Source organism: Hibiscus syriacus, unplaced genomic scaffold (genome assembly GCF_006381635.1).
Source record: "Hibiscus syriacus cultivar Baekdansim isolate YM2019G1 unplaced genomic scaffold, ASM638163v2 tig00111128_pilon, whole genome shotgun sequence".
Lineage (NCBI taxonomy): Eukaryota > Viridiplantae > Streptophyta > Magnoliopsida > Malvales > Malvaceae > Hibiscus > Hibiscus syriacus.
This window is the reverse complement of record NW_024062989.1, coordinates 745,034-760,946: the sequence shown is the minus strand read 5'-3', so window position 1 is coordinate 760,946 and position 15,913 is coordinate 745,034.

The following is a 15,913-nucleotide window of genomic DNA, read 5'->3' as shown; positions in this document are numbered from 1 at the left end:
AATACTTGAATTTTATAAATATATACTCTTCACGTTTTATTTTTAAAAGTGTACGCCTCTCTCTATTTATTTTAGTTTTAACTTGGAAAAATAAAATTCATTTTCATAGACTCCATTAGTGAAAACATGTGAAACAGAGCTCGATCTTATCTGCCCCAATAATGTCTGTTTTTTCTACCATCATCAACATTTAATTAGTGATGTATATTATTCAAATAGATTGCTTCTCTCAACTTGTATTTTTCAACTTATTAATAAAATCTTTACAAGACATCTTATTGTGAAATAAGTACCTGTTTTTACTATTTTTATTTTATTTCTTAAATATATACATATCATTGTATTAACATTTCCCTGTATATATATTAAATTTTGTTGGTGAATATCATTCACTATCTCAATAGGAATGACAGCATTGAGGGCCCTCTCTTTTCTTTTCTACGTTTGTGCATTTTTTATAAAATAATTTACAGTTAACGATTATAAAAAAGAGTGAATTACATGTTTACTCATTGAATTTTACTTTCTTTTATTTCATTCATCGTACTTTTAATTTTTTTTTCAATTTATTCACTAAACTTTAGATATTGAAAAAAAAATTAGTCACTGACTGTTTAATTCTTAACTCAGTCATGACCTGACATTCTTTTTATTAATTTTTTTATCAATTATATTTTTTATTATTCTAAACCAGGTCCCTTTCCTCACCCTCACCTTCAAAACTCTCTCCATCATCTTATCTTCCTCATTCTAATCTTTCCACCATCTTCTCTTTCTCCTTATAATCTCTTCACCATCCTGCGTAAATGGCCAAACTGGTACATCGTTTTAAGAGAAAGAAGATAAACTCATGGTGGATTAAAGCAAGAAGAGGGAATGGGGCATGTTTTTCCTGTATTTAGATGGTTCTTGCTCTTTTTCTGAAAAATTTAGCTTTCAATTGCTTCACTGAGTTTGGATCAAATGCTAAGCTTTTGCCGAAATCTGAAAGTATGCAAACACCCGACAAACTTCTTAATTTTATCATTTGAATTTAGTTTTTAATGGGCACATTGAAATTAGGCACTGTATAAAAATAATTAGGATATAAAAATTGATAAAGAGGTGTAAGCATCAGGTTGACAGTTTTTTATTAAGTTTTTTTTAACCCTCCAAGCTTAAAAAAGAAGATTATTGTCCACTTGGATTGAAATGGGGATGCAGAACAGAAGATGAAAGAGAGAGAGTCATTTGCTTAAAACCCAAAGTAATAATAATGAAATCATCATAGCTGTAGCTGTTTTGAATATTACAAGTTTGGCTTCAATATTATATGAAAAATAAGTTTGATTTGCTTGGCAGGTACGCCACAAAGATGATGTTCAAATTATTACTATAAATACAAATGGGTAGGGCAAAAGCAGCCATGATTCCTGCAATGAAATGCTATTTCCCATACACTCGCTTTATAAATTAAACAATGAAAATTCCAATGTCAGATTCCATACATCTGCCGCTTTCCTAGATTTTCAGATGGTTCAATACAACATGGCCTCTGTTAGGCTGCATGTACACAGATGGTTAAGCAGTGTATCTAAGACAAGGCGTGCTTCATCTCCTCCCTTGCCTTGGCGGTGCGTGGGTTGTTTGTTGTTAGGGTTTAGTGGGTTGGGCTCTTTGACATCAGTCCTTCTTGCTGCTCAATGCTTCGAATATAAAAGGAAGTTTGGTACAAGAAAATATGTGGATATTTGACATAAAAGTGTGGGGCAAAGAAAAGTTCATAGTACTTGTCCAATGTAGCAGCTTATTTGGACAGCACAAGATCTCCCCAAAAGTAAAACATTTTATGTGGCGTCTTGTTGAAGAGATGCACTCATCTTTAATGCTGAACATGTCTTTTTTCTTTCGATGTGATCTCAGTGATGTTAGATACTCGTTTATTTATTTTGATTAACCATATCATATGAGTCGACCTCTCCTCAACATCTTACGCCTATCAGTCCCCGTCACCATAGCACTTTTTGTTGGCTTTAGCGGATCTTTTGTTAATTGGTGTGGGATCACATCATACACACATTTTTGCTCAATGATTCATGCTTGCAGGTTGCAATTGGACATAAAATTGCTCTATAAACAGCATTGGCCTATGTACTAGTGGGCATGCTTGGTTAAATTGGTGGGGCTTAAAGTTCTCTCTATTTCAATTATAAAATTCCATATTTTAATGTTATTTAAGATATCTAATATTAACAATTGTAACTATAAATATTTATAATTTATTATAGAGTTGATTGCATCACATATCCTCAAAGTATGACCTTTATTTTAAATCAGTCCCTAAACTTTTAAATGTTCCAATTGAATCCATAAATTATGATTATAATTCTAAATCAGTCCTTGACCTTTTAAACATTTTAATTTCATCCCCAAACTGTAAGCCATTCTAAATTGGTCCAACTTTATTTTGAACGTATTTGTACCGATATGCTTTCTGTCCTGAAATATTCGAATTAGTTCCATTCAGCTAGTGAAAGAGACCTTTAAAACATATTCTTTCCGCCTTTTGTAAAATACCTTAAGCAAACAGCAAGGATTTAGGTAAGAACAGGAATAGTGTTGGTTGTGGCAGCAGCAAATGTTGCAGTTGTGTATTTGATTGCAACAGAGTAGAGATTTAAACTCAAGGCAAGCCTGGCATTTTCATTATATGAGTACTATTAGAAAATAATGAATTATAGGTTGATATTGGATTATAACATCGAATGAGACCGTGTTCGTACCCAAATAACGAAATCAAGAAGATGTTCCAGGTTAAATTGTATGATAGAGAAGCCTGCTTACTGCATATTATAAGTTCCCCAAACTAAAAAAATGAGGAAAAAATGGGATAGACTCGAGGGTTAATTCAAACTAGAAATATTATGTACACCGAAAGAAACCTAAGCAAACGGAGCTAACATGATCGTGGCAAAGGCTTTCAGGCACACCACGAACACATAAGGGTTCATTCCTTTGGAAATCGCTGCTTTGGCATACAAGGCCATGCCTGCATATATAAAGTGTACAAAGAGCATTGCAATGTAAGGCTTATGGTTCGCCACAAGCACTGCATACTTAAGTGAACTCTTCATGTTGTGGTGATGCCTCTTAGCTTCCTTTTGTCAGTCTTCGATTGATAAGATCTTCAATATATAGAAAAAAATCAAGCACTCAATAGTCGCCTTTGACACTTTTTCTTTAAAAAAAAAGCTTGAAAACAATCATATGAGCCTTGTCATAGTGGTATGGTGGACCACTAGAAAAAAACACTTCTTACATTTCATGACTCAAGAGGAGGCAGAAGCATGGATTGGCGAACAGTAGAGTCAAGAAAACAAAAACTTTTACTGCACATCTTCCATAAGCAAATTCAGCATCTGCATATGTAGGCTATGCTATGGTTTGCTTATGGAATGCCACTCAGAAATAACCGATTGTGATGTCGAGAGAAACAAAACTATTCCAGTGGACTTCAGGGATCTATTTTTTCGGTACGACAGATTGAGAGGTGAAGGACAACGCTTTATGCATATGCTTTTTTTAGGACAATGCGTGCAGACATCGACCAATACCGAGGTCCTTGGTTGCAGATCAAGTTCAGACTTTCATTTGCCTTCTCACAAAAATAGAGCATGTTGCACTTTCATATGTATAAAACTGAGATGAATCATAGCGGTATTCATGTGAGTTAATGGCCAGTGATCCGATTCACCATCGCAATCTTTGTCCAAGGTTTCGATTTCCCGCTTTATGATGTTGCAGGTTGCACATATTGTGTGAGTTTTGAGTACATCTTATATCACCAACATGAATCATTGCATAAGTCAACCGAAGAATCGTTGAACGAATGCTCCACTCTTATCCTCAAAAGCACGTGAGCTTATTGGCTCTACTGCAAAGAATGGAAGCTGCTTGCATGTCCTTTTCCAGGAATTTGGACATGTTTTATTTTGATTTCGCAACAGTTGACATATAGAACCAAGTGTTTGACAGACGAGAACTCTTTGATGTTGTTGTTCGTTAACAGTGTCATCCATTTCACCAATTTCAAACAATTTTTCTATGCTTGACATCGCAAATGTATGTTTGATAACGGTAGACATCGGCGGGTGGAGAGAACTGAAACGCTCTAATTAATAGCCCATACTGAAATCCAGGAGACAAAAAATCTTAATATCTAATTCAACTTTACTAAAATAACCTCTAAAATTCTAATGATTAGATGGCTGATTTGGCTGTAGAGTAGCCTTCAAGTCTAATTAAACTATTAGTGTATTTTTTATATAGATTTATAGATCTGTACTTTGTACTTAACGTATCTCACAATTAACCGCATAATTAAATAATTAATGCTTTATTATACAAATACTTAACTTTTAACATCCGACTTTACTTGGGCCTTGTGATTGTTAGTTCATTACATATTTACATACAACTTTTTAAAATATTTGAACTTCAATTTTTCTTCTTGATGATACTGAAAGAAAAGCGGGACTAGTTCTGGGAGCTTGATCCTTTTCCTCCAAACTAGCCACCTCTGCAGGGGTTCTTGATGTAGAACAGCACCAATCGGACAGCCCTTCGCCATGGTCGCCAACATGTCAGCTACAGTGTTAGCTTCTCGGCATATATGCCCGATCTTTGCTTCCCAATCTCTGTCAATTATCTTCCGGATCAGCAAGACAATTGCATTGTCCTCTATCACTCGCCTGGCTCCATTAACAGCATTCACTGCCATTACACAATCAGATTCCAATTCTAAACCAAACCTTTGCCTAAACAACCTCTAAACCAAACCCTTGCCTAAATAATAGTATTTTAATTTTTTTTTATATTTTCTATCAATAATCTATTTTCGATCCTCTTAAAATTTTAAAAGATCATCTTTCTTAAAATTTTAAAAGTTCGTCCCCTAACATAAAATTATGTGTTTATCCATGCCAAAACCAACATCCACCGATAACCCTAGCTCCTACATGAAACGAGCCTTCAACAACATTACCACCATCACCCTCATCCTGACTTATTATGTAATATCCTTACTCGATTTAGTTGTAAATCATTTTGAACATATCATATTGGTTGATTAAAACTTATCTTTATTTGAAACACAACTGAATCACACTAATGAACATTCATTCAATCAAAATCGAAATGCACACGCATGAAAATAACCTGTCAAAGAAATATTGAAGAGATAATTTGAGACTCAAGTAAATCATTTAACTTACAAAAGAAAAAAACATATGATCAACATCACTTTTAATGTATCGTTGTCAATTTTACATTCGAAAATCATAAAAATGAATATAAAATTCATAATAATGATATTTTCACTTAGATATCGATACTATCATTATAGTAATTAACACTCGTATATAAATATCGACACTAAAATAGAATTCAAAATAAAACATATATTTATTAGATACCTAATATGGACACCTTACAATTAGATATCAATATTTAATACCATGTGACATGTAATCATTTTTAAAGCTACTTGGAGGGTTCCAAACTTAATCGGATGAATTTTAAATTTACATTAAAATCTCATCATGCAAATCACGTACAAGTAGGTGCCATTTTCTTTCAGCTTCATATCTTTCGTTGCCACTTAAACATTAAAGGTAAAATTCATTTGAGTAATTTATCGGTAAAATCTATTCATTTTAGTAATTTACCAAAGTTTATACATTAATGACATCATCACTTTTACATCAACAATGTAACATTGTCATGCATAAAAACATACCATAAACTTCATATTCATGTCTTTAACATAAGTATTATATAAAAATAGTCATCACGATCCTAAATCATTGATGAATTTAAAATATTTTTTTAAGATGAACACATATATTAATAAATATATATATATATATATGGACATAATCAATAAAATGAATAACCAATAGAAGAAAATATAAATTTCCGGATAACACTTGTCAACCCTGAACTATAATTGAATCCACCATCATCTCAAATACATGTCACAATTCATAGGAAGGACAAAGAAGATTATACAAAAATTTCTCAGAGCTTAACTTGTAAACTTTTAAAATATAATCTATAAATAATTCACATAATACAACTTCTTATAAATACGATAATTGGAGTAGAAATAACTTGTATACTTGTAAATTTAATGATATTCATGACAATAAAATTACAAGTTTGGTTTCAACTTTGTAAAGATGCAATAATTGGAGTAGAAATAACTTGATAAATCTTCTCCAACTATCATTCATGTTTTTTCCCTTTACTTTTGCATGGTACATTGTATTTTTTTTATAATGTCTATTAAAGTATTATTTGTTATTCCAATTATCCACACTTTTTCATAAAATTGTACTATTTTCCCCCTAAATTGTATCTCTCTGAACTTTACATTACTTGCAAGAAAATAAAACTATCAGTTTCTTCCCGCCATGTGAGGTGTAAATACATCCAGAAAGTGAAAGGCACCTCATTAATGGTGGAAAAGTGTTAATCCACCCGCTCCACAAAAGTTTGACCAAACAAAATGCCAATGGATAAATGAATATATTAAAATCTATATTACCCAATTGTTAGTCTCAAAATTATATTAATGAATAGAGTAAATTGCATGTTTAGTATCTCAATTATCATTTTATTCTGTTTAGTCATCCAACTATTTTTTTTAAATCATACTCAACGTTTAGTTTTGGTTTCATTTTGGTCACCCGCCGTTAAAAATAACAAAGGGGTTGATGTGTCATTATAAGATAATATCACATCATTATCGAAAAAATAAAAAATGGCACGTCAACAATTTTGTTAATTTTTAGTCGTGGGTGACCAAAATGAAACCAAAGTATGATTTTGAAAAACAAAATAATTGAATGATTAAAACAGAAAAAAGTGATAATTGAGGTATTAGACCTGTAGTTTTCCCTATATATAATACTCCGTCTTCAAACATAGGTCTTGTCCCGTGCTAAAGTTACTAAATTACATTTTTGGCCCTTAAAAAATTGATCATTTTAATTTAGTTTTTTCAATACAAAAGTTTAATTTTAGCCTAATTTTTTAATTTCATATTGGCTTCTTCAAAACGAAATTTCTTATTAGGTATCTCATGATTATACAAAAAAAATAATTATTATAAATACACGTGTAACAATAATAATTTTTCGAACCAAGTTGGGTTGTAAAATAACTACTTGCATTGATCCCGGCCGTACCATACTAATAGCGATAACAGAGGTGCCCTATTTCATCTTGTGCCTTACCTACCTTACTTGACATCTTCCATTTAATTGTATTATTGTTAAAATTAGATTGGACCAATCAGTTAAATTAAAAAAAAATCATTTTTATTTTATGACTAAACCGAGAATCCGTTATCAATCAGTTGGTCGCGACTCTGAGGTGGCGTTTGGTTGGATGAAATCTCTTGGAATTGGGGGGAATTGGAATCTAATTCCACCACTTTCCCATGTTTGGTTCAAGTTTTCTAACGGAATTGGAATCCCTCATGGTTTCAACTTTTCATCAAATGAGAGAAAGTGAATTCCATCCAAGAATGGATTGAATTCAATTCCCTTGTTGGAGGAAATTGAAATTTGATCATACTACCCTCATCAATCTTTTGGTAACTTATTCATATATTGAATAAAAATATTTTTTTTTTATTTCGGGTCGGGTCGGGTTTCTAATTCATATATTCGGGTCGGGTCGGGTCGGTTTTTTAAGTGTGATATTTGGGTAGGGTCGAGTTCGGGTTTAGGGTGAAAAATACCAGACCCAAAAATATATATAATTTTACTTTATATATTTAGGAATGATTACAATAATACCCCTATATATATATATATATATTTTTCAATTAAGTCACTGTTTTTATTGAATAAAAATAATTTTTTTATTATTTCGGGTCGGGTCGGGTGAAACTTTATTTTGTTCGGGTCGAGTTGAGTTTTTTAAGTGTGATATTCGGGTCGGGTCGGGTTCGGGTTTAGGGTGAAAAAAACCAGACCGACCCGAACAAAATATATAATTTTACCTTATATATTTAGGAATAATTACAATAATACCCCTCTATATATATTTTTTTTCAATTAAGTCAATGTTTTTATTGAATAAAAATATTTTTTTATTATTTGTGTCGTGTCGGGTCGAGTTTCTAATTCATATATTGAATAAAAATAGTTTTTGGTATATTTTTTGGTAACTAATTAACATACTCCGATTGGAATGTATCGAAATATTGCTCTATCTTTTGGTAACTTATTAACATATTTTGATTGCGATGATTTTAACTTATAATGTTTATTAGCATGATTTTATAATTTATTGAAATGAATAATCAATCAATAAAATGAAAATTTAATATTTTTTTATTTTTTATAATATATTACAACATGTAAGTTGTAAAACAAATTAAAAAAACAAAAAAATAAGAAGGGCAATTCTATCATTTTACATTACTGAAATCAAATTCATCTGACATGTCTGCGAACCAAACAGAATACGAATTGGAATTCAATTCCATTTCCTGCCAACCAAACAGAATATAGAATTGGATTCCAATTCCTGACAGATTCCAATTCCTGACAGATTCCAATTCCTTCACTGATTCCAATTCCTTCACATATTTCAATTCTCTCATAAATATTCTAGCGAACCAAACACCACCTGATTATTACTATATTGCATTTATTTTTCTTTGCGTGTATGTATTAAACATTAATAATACAACATATAATATTGATTAATGGGGTCCCCATTTCTTGCATTATATATACAAGAGTGTCCTCCTCGCCTTCTTTATCCTCTTAATTTTTATCTATCGATAGATTTATTGAGTTGTTTATATGATAAAAAACTATTTTATTCATAAAATACTTATTGAAATAATTATGTTTAAAAATGTGTAAGTATTATAATGATTAAAAAAATCTAAATAAATAATATTTTATAATCAACTTAAAATATTCAAAAAAAAATTATTCTATCAATAAATGAGTTGAAAACTTGGAATATGACATTACCAAAAACTTAAAATATTCTATGGTATAAAAAAACCCTAGCCGCGTTATTCTTCTTATTCTCTCTTTTTTTTTTATAATTTGTGTCAATTTTATTGATTAATCTAATTTTTTTCTTTAATTTTGTTTAACCGACGACGACATCGATTTTGATGTTGATTGTCGTCCGCCGGTTATATTTTTTCTTTTTTTAATAAGAATAATTATGTATTTGTAACATGTTCTCTGCCTTTATGACACGTTTATCTATGCCTTTATGACAATTTTTTCTCTGTCTTTTGGTAGCTTACAATTTTTTGTCCTTTTTTTCGTTTATCTTTTTTTCACAGGGTTGGATTTGACATCGCCACGACTGATCAAGATGTCGTTTATTTGTTATCTAGTTGATATTCCCTTCTTTGGACCCTCGGATTGATCTGGATACGCATTTTGTGCTCGTGGATTGTTTTTCCACGTCGCTTGACTCTGATTTATGATTTATCGGTGGTCTTTTAGTAGTTTCATCCTATTTTGTGGTTCGTTTGTCAATGTTTGCCAATGCAGTCAGATTTATTCGTATCTTTTATTTTATTCGAGCATTGGTTAGATTTTTTTACATTTTCTTTTTATAGTATTTATGTGATCTAGGTGGCTAGTTTTTGTGTTAATGGTTATAGGAAAATGTCCTAATTATAATTTAGTTTACGGTTATGCTCGTAAATTTTCATTGTAATTATATATATATTTTATTTTTAATAAAACTAGTGGCTTTTTATCCGGAAAAAATATGACATTATCATTCCAACTCTCCTATGTTCAACTTAACAAATCATTTAATTTCTTCCCTTAATAAAATTTGGTCCTTCAACATCATTGAACCTATTCGTGAATTGTGGGGGTCGTTTCAAGCCACAGAAAAATATTAGTTCAAAAAGGATATCATTCTCTCACAATTAATGCGTTGATGGAAGTCAAAATTATATGCCTGAAAAAGTATATATATGCAACATTTATTGCTTAAGAAATTAGATTGGGGGATGAATTCGTATGATCTAACGTCATTTATGTAATTGATCAGTCAAATTATCAGATTTTAGAGTTAATATACACATTCATCGATGTTAACATTAAAATTTATCAATATACATTTTTGACGGTCTAAATCTCGCTTGGTCATAATGGTTGTGAAAGATTCATGGTTCAAATTGACAGTGCTGATGTCTTCTTAGTCCGCCTCCGTCCCCCTCAAGTCCGTATTCCCTTGTTCGTTCGATTTCTCATCTTGTTATCAGGTCTTGGAGTGTCGATTCTCAGTTGATAAAAAGAGAAGCTAACCATGGTGTGGATTTCATGGCAAAACTTGCTATAGCTCCCGATGACACCTTCTTAATCCTTGATGATCCTCCGGATGCATTGACCCCTATATTGGATAGAGATATTTATGGTCCTCCTTACAGTCGTTTAAGGCGTTAATGGTTTCGGTCTCCTTTTCAATTCAAAGAATTTGCCAATATTCGATTATTTTTATCTCTGTTATTTTTTTAATTTAAAGACAAAAACTTAGCAAAACAAAAAAGAAAAAGATTTTAAATATATTATTTTAATAGTTAATTGCAAAGTAATATCATATTAAAATTTAGAAATTAATTTTTTTTAAATTCGCTAGTGTTATTAAAAATAAACAGTATCCAGAATTATAAGCATAACCCGTAAATGTAAACTAATATATAATTTGGACATTTTTCAATAATCATTAACACAAAAACTTGTCATCTAGATCACACTAGGACCAAAGAAGGAAAATGTTGAAAAATCTAACCAAAAAGCTCAAACAAAATAAAGATACGAACAAATCTGACTGCATCGAGAACGAATCACAAAGGGGATGAAGCTATTGAAAGACCATCGACAAATCACAAATCATAGTCAAGTGACGTGAGAAAAATATCAACGAACACAAAACGTGTATCCAAATCAGTCCGAGAGTCCAAAGCATGGAATATCAACATGATAACAAATAAGTGTCATCTTGATCAGTCGTGACGATTTCAAAACCAACCTTGAGATAAAAGATAAACAATAACATTTAAACAATCGAAAACTACTAAAAGACAGAGAAAAACGTGTCACAAAGACAAATATAAGCGTGTCTCGATCTCCTACGTGCGAAATCTGAGGTACTAGTGCCTATGGCGATTCCTCTTGGTCTAATTCCACGCCTTATGACGAAAGGGGAGTCGGCGTGGCATAAAGTGAAGATTGAGGAAAGTAGAGAAAATTTTCCTTGAGGGGTATTTCGAAGGTGCAACATAGGCAACGAAAAAGGGGCCCGATACTTCAACTAGAGGAGTGACCAATTGGTTCACCAAACCCCGAACCAACATCACACATTCTCCAAGTTCGAAGGGATCCAGTGCCCAACTACCGATTCATCCCGAAATTGCGTTATCGGAGCCGAGCCAGGAATAACCATTAGTGGACACCCACCACTTTTCACTGGTTATAGTGGCCCTCTTTACTACATTAAGAAAAGATATTCACATGGGCCAAAAAGACTCGATCATATGACCTTCGACCACCTACGCGCTGGTAAACGAAAACCACCTCGACCAGATCAGAGAAAACAACAATGTCGAATCAGGTTTCCCCTTGCCTTGAAAGAATTCACACGCGACCACCAACTTTCCCAAAATAAGGGGGATCCACTGCTTACTACTCAAGAAACATTCGACCTATATTATAGTAAAATTATCCACGTATCTTTCTGATCTCTTTTCCTTCTATGCATTAGATTTTTGGCTTTGACCCATTCAAGGTGAAAAATGGTGTTGGCTAAAAAAGGGACACCCTAGTTAGTTTTATTAAAAATAGAAAATATTCATAATTACAATAAAGATTTACAAGTATCGATGTAAACGTAAACTAAATTATAATTAGGACATTTTTTATAACAATTGACACAAAAACTAGTCACCTAGATCACACAATGAAAAAAAGGGAAAAGGTTGGAAAAGCTAACCAATGCTCGAACAAAATAAAGATACGAACAAATTCGATTACATTGATAAATGAACCACAAAAGGGGATAAAACTACTAAAAATTCACCGAAAAATAGTAAATAAGAGTCAAACAACATGAAAAAACTATCCATGAAAGCAAAACACGTATCCAAATCAATCCGGATGTCCAAAGCCATGCAGTTTTAACAGCTTGCAACTAACTCCTCTAACATCATCCTATCATCCTGCAACTAACTCTTATTCTCTCACACATACAATCACATACACTCGTTAACATTCTAACATTATCCCCGCTTCTTCGACTTCTTCTTCTCATTGACAAGGTAATACATGCAATTGATCTCTAAGCACTTCAAATGCTCCCTTTGTCAATGATTTTGTAAGTCCATCTGCCACCTGATGAAAAGCTGGAACATAGTTTACTTGAAGTTGTTTGGCTGCAACTTTCTCGCGAATAAAATGAACATCCATGTCTACATTCTTTGATTGTGCATGATATATAGGATTTGTACTTAAAGAAACAACACTCGTATTATCACACCAAATAACAGGTGTGTTGCGATTTTCTACTCCAAGCTCACCTAACAAGGAGATTATCTATGTAACTTCAGCAGCAACTTCAGCAACACTTCGATATTCAGCCTCCATTGTAGACCTGGAGACTGTTTTCTGTTTCCTGGAGCACTACACTATAGGACATGTACCAAGGAACACCACATGTCCATACACTGACCTCCTGTCATCAAGGTTTCCTCCCCAATCAGCATCAGCAAATGCCACAATTGCAAGTGATTTGCCAGCACATGAAAATGTGAGACCATAGTTTAACATTCAAACTAAGTATCGAAGCATCCTTTTCACTGCCATCATCATCATCATCATCATCAGTTTGTAGGAAACTGAGGTAGTAATTGTGGACTTATCGTTGATAATAACCAGGATGCCAGAGCACTGTCCTGCGCAACAAATTCCTCATATTGCTCATTCGCCACATCTTCACCAGCTTCATTAAGCACAGTCTGCGATGGAGGAGATACTGAGCCTGTAAGTAGCCTTTCTAATCTATGACTACGAACGGTGAGCAACACTTGTTGCTTCCACAGTAGAAAGTTTGCTTCATCAAGGATGACATTGACCTTCTTATTAGAGAATGTTTTTGTATTTCTCGATACATTCTCCATTGAAGAAGCCAATCGATCAGTGTTCATGATGATGACCTTCCTTCCTTGCTTTTAAGCAGCGAAAACACACAAAAACTACCCGAATCGTTTGGCGAAAGATACCATGTTGAAATTGCAAGCAATGTATTTAAACCAGAAAAACGATGATTATATTTACAATGCATCAGCTGTTGTTATATACACACTTGAATTGTTGAGTTGGCTGTAACCGCCATGTTGTTTTAACAGCATGCAACTAACTCCTCTAACAACATCCTAACATCCTACAACTAACTCTCATTCTCTCACACATATAATCACATACACTCGTTAACATTCTAACAGCAACCAGCATCAAAACCAGTGCCATCGTAATAAGATCAAAGAAGAAAAAATTGTTTTCATATATAGAAATTGACACAAATTGTTAAGGAAAAAAAACAAAATCCAATTATTCAAATATATTGATTTTTGTTAATAAATGATGCAGATAGAATATTTATCATATAAAATAATACCTCTTTCTAATTGGACATAATATTATTATATATCAATATTATCAGAATTGATATTTAATTCATATATATCGTTATTAACGAGTGACGCTTCTCTATCAATAACATCATGATCAATATAATCAACAATGCCAAATTATTAATTTTCAGTTTGAAGTTTGTGGTGAGATTTAAGGTTATAAATAATTTATAAAACCAATATTTAGAAATAATGAATTCTGAAAATGCAAACATAAAAGAGGGTAAGGCTGAGTGAACTGTCGGCAGGTATTTTATATATTTTAGGATATCATAATTTTTTTAAAGTAATGGATTTGGACTAGAGGCAAGGTTTGATTTTTAAATTAATGGGTTTGGATGAAATTATTGAATACGAAATGATTTTACCTAAAAAATCATTCAAAAAATTATTATAGTATCATTTCTTTAATATTTATCAAAATGTTATACTATGTGATAATGAGACATATTTTATAAGACGCGTTTGTACACATGGTATTTGACTCAACAAAAGTATGTTCTACAAGAAGCGTCTTATACTAATTTGACAGGCCACATGAAAGACATATATAATATAATACAAAAGACTAAATATTCATAAAAATTTATATATAACATACTATAAAAACTAAATATATATAATATTCAATTAAAACATAATATTAAGTTAAAAATATAACATTCAATTAAACAACATAAAAAATATAATATAAAAATTAATGTTGTCTTCTAGTAAATGCGTTCTACGGGGCGGTGGTTGTTTATTTCGAGCACGATTTCTTCATCTAGGTTACTCTTTCTCTTTAGTCTCATCATCTTCATCGACATTAACTTCATCTTGTTGGGTCAGAGCCGATGTCGAAAAAAGGCCTCCATGGAAGAACGAATGTGGAGGTGTATGATCAACAATCTCACCGCTTACTGAGAACTGCAAAAATTGTGAAAAGAATGACATCAGTGACAAACGGTGGTGATGGTGGTGGAGGAGCAAACATCATATCTATAAGCGTATAATATCCTCTCTGAGGGTAAACCAAAGGGCTTGAAATATAATCCTGCATGCTCGACATGTAAACCGACAGGTTTGAGATGTAACCTGAAGGACTCAAAAATCAGTCTGGATGGTGGATGTAGTTGTGTTTAATAGAGTTGTTGAAGACAGGCCGGAAGTGTATACTCCTCGTCCACGATTAGTTAGGGGACGATGATATTGTGTCAGTTGATATTTTCCAATGATGATGAATATACCGTTTCTCGTGCGTCATTAAAAAGTATGAACGACTTCTTATTTTTGTTGAATCGTGAAATATATTCAGGTGAAACTATGAAGCCAATTTTCAAAATATAATGGCGAATGAAAATATGTTCATACCAGTACTTTCACATCACTATCCACCTGTTGTACTTCTCATTCTAATCAACGCCATTGTCTTGTCTGTCAAGTTTATGCATATTATTGAGATTTACGGGTACTTCCAGAATAAACTGTGTGAAACCAAACTGACGAAGCACACGATCACTTGGATGTCACTCGACAATAACATAGCAAATAAGAGACATAATCACAAGTCATACGTCCAATGGACCACCCAAGTCAGGTAAGATGCAAGTCCTCATTTCTTCATTCATATAGGGCATTTATTGAAACTCCAAAAAATATATTTATGATCAAAATTCAAATGAAATTCTAATTATAACGACAATTAAATAAAAAATTTAATAATTAAAAGTGTATCTTTGAACTTGATTTTTGCTCGATTAATAATATGATATTTTGTAATTCATCATAAATATCACAATGGATTTTTTATTGATGGACACCTATTTAATATAAAAAATTGTTTTAATTAAGTATATAATAAAAAATTATTTATAAATAAATTAAGTATTGAAATTATCTTTAAAAGAATGGGAAGATGAATGACTCGTTCTGGATCGGATATAAAAAAACATGTGATACTACACACAAGATTACAAAAAGAAAGAGAGCCACCAATACTATTTTTGATATATTTTGTTACTCGACACATTTGTCTAAAGAGAATGCTAAAATTGTCGATCTCCAACTGAACATGTCCGCTTCTTTAAAAGTAACGAAATGATGCAACCATATGGCATGCACTTAGTTACGAGATTTATAAGGTATAAAGATCCCTCTAATGATTTGTAAAATATATACCCGAACAAATGCTTTTATCTCCTC